General features: G+C 53.6%; 1 non-coding gene across 1 annotated transcript; it reads left to right on the forward strand.

The window, feature by feature from the left end:
* The first annotated feature begins 892 nt into the window (after positions 1-892).
* Positions 893-1082, forward strand: LOC139230758 (U2 spliceosomal RNA). The gene has a single exon (XR_011587988.1). It is a non-coding gene; the product is annotated as a U2 spliceosomal RNA (small nuclear RNA).
* The last annotated feature ends 1181 nt before the right edge of the window (positions 1083-2263 follow it).

A 2263-nucleotide genomic window follows, 5' to 3' on the forward strand; every position in this document is an offset into this window, starting at 1 on the left:
ATAAACCTTCATTTGGAAAGACACGGATTAATCAAGGACAGTCAGCACGGATTTGTTAAGGGAAGGTTACTTTGATGTGACCTTCAGAAACGTCGCCCTCTGCCTAAAGTTCCTGAAGGGTTTGAAGGAGGCGAGTGAACCGCTGCGCTCAGCGCTAACTTGGGAGCCACTGTTCACCCTCCCGTCACAGAGAAGATGCACTATCACAGTGCAAATGTACAACCCCCACATCCCCGTCATTGATGTGCTGACTTTCCTCGCCAGGTATGTCGATGGGGCAGGAAACAGCATCGACCTGAAGGATTTCCACGGGATATGGACCAGCAAGCGCCAGATCCAGGTCACCATGAAGGTGGACGCCAGCGGAACCATCCTGCACCCCCCCTCCAGCTTCACCATCGGAGGAAGTCGGGGCTACATGGTGTACGCTGGCCAACCCAACGTGTGCCGCACCTGCGGGAAGGCAGGCCATGTGGCGGCAAGCTGCAAGACTGTCATCTGCCGAAACTGCAAGAACGAGGGCCACCAGACGAAGGACTGTAAAGAGAACAAGTGGTGCAACCTCTGTGGTCAGGCTGGACATCTGTACAAGGCCTGCCCCAAGCGCAATTTCAGCTATGTGCAGACAGCAAAGAACATGGTGACATGTGAGGAGGGAGCTGAGGAGTGCAACGCCCCAGAGGAGACCTACACCTCCCTCCCCACCAACACACCGTGCGAACAAACCACCGCCCTAGTCGACACTGACCGAGAGGAGGAAAGGAAGTCTACCACGGCAAGCCGCCAGACACTAACACCCAGCAGTGAAACTCCCCCCCGAGACACCGAGTCCATGGAAGAGGAGGGAGCAGAAACAGAAGAGGAACAGGAATGGCAGCGTGTCACCAAGAAGAAGGCTTCTTGCCTTTTGGCTAAGATCAAGTGTAGTATCTGTTCTTATCAGTTTAATATCTGATACGTCCCCTATCTGGGGACCAAATATTAAATTGATTTTTGGAACAGGGAGATGGAACAGGGGCTTGCTCCGTCCACTCCACGCATCGACCTGGTATTGCAGTGTTTCCAGGAACGGTGCAGCTTCCCCTCTCGGCCTTTTGGCTAAGATCAAATATAGTAGCGCAAAGTGATCTTTGGCGCTGGAGTTGATCTGACAAGAATGAACCAAAAAAAAAAATCAAGAAGAAGACGGCCCACAAGTCAAAGGAAAAGAGGCCTCCTGCAGAAACGAGAGGCAAAAGACGGCTACCATCCACAACGGACAGCAGTGGCTGCAGCTCTTTCGATGACGAAGGGCGAGGCAGTCCAGCTCCAGGACCCCGGGAGCAGTGATGTCACCGATGTACCCCCGCTCCGGATCTCCGGGAGCGACGAAGCGACAGATGCACCCTAACTCCAGAACGCTGTGAGCGACGACACCACGGGGGATGTACACAAGGAACAACCAACACCAGGCGAGGGCAGCCCAGTTGACATGGAGGATCCCCGTCCACACTGCTGGCGTCCCCTGGTCGAATCATCCCCGCGGCAGAGGACAACCCATATCTCAGCCAAGGTGCAGTAGAAGAGTTTAAAGTTAACCTATGTATACGGGAACAGGCCACAGGGCCAAAGGACTGCGTGTTCCAAATGTAATGTTTGGACTGTAACCACCAATTTAAAAATGGGTTTAAAGATTGAATCCATTAACGTGCGTAGCATTAAGGTGATGTGTTTCCACCTTGGGGTATTTCGCCAAGGTCAAGGCAGACCTGCTATTCTTGCAGGAGTGCAGCCTGCCACACTTCAGCAGTTACCGGTAGTGGTCGCAATGGTGGTCCCACGGACCATCCGTTTGGGCCACGTTAGGAACATCCTTTTCTCCACTGTCCAGAGATTTGTACATTGTGTCTCTGCGGACACGTTCCATTTTGGACCTCCAGACAAAGTGGAATACGGCCCGGGTAACTGCCGCGGCACAGGAGCGAGGGATGGGCCAGACCTGTGTCACGTGTAGCAACCCCGAGAGCACCTCACTCCTGATGACCAGGTTCTTTCCTGCCATGGAGAGGAAGCGCATCTTCCACCATCCCAGTTTTTGTTTCACTTTGGCGGTACGCTCTTCCCAATTTTTGCCGCACGCCCCGTCCGCTCCGAACCATATTCCCAACACCTTCAGGTAATCTGGCTTCACGGTGAAGGGAATAAAGGATCGGTCGGCCCAGTTGCCAAAGAGCATGGCCTCGCTCTTGCTGCGATTGACCTTTGCTCCCGAAACCAGTTCAAA

This window comes from Pristiophorus japonicus, chromosome 19, assembly GCF_044704955.1.
Source record: "Pristiophorus japonicus isolate sPriJap1 chromosome 19, sPriJap1.hap1, whole genome shotgun sequence".
In the NCBI taxonomy this organism is placed as follows: domain Eukaryota; kingdom Metazoa; phylum Chordata; class Chondrichthyes; family Pristiophoridae; genus Pristiophorus; species Pristiophorus japonicus.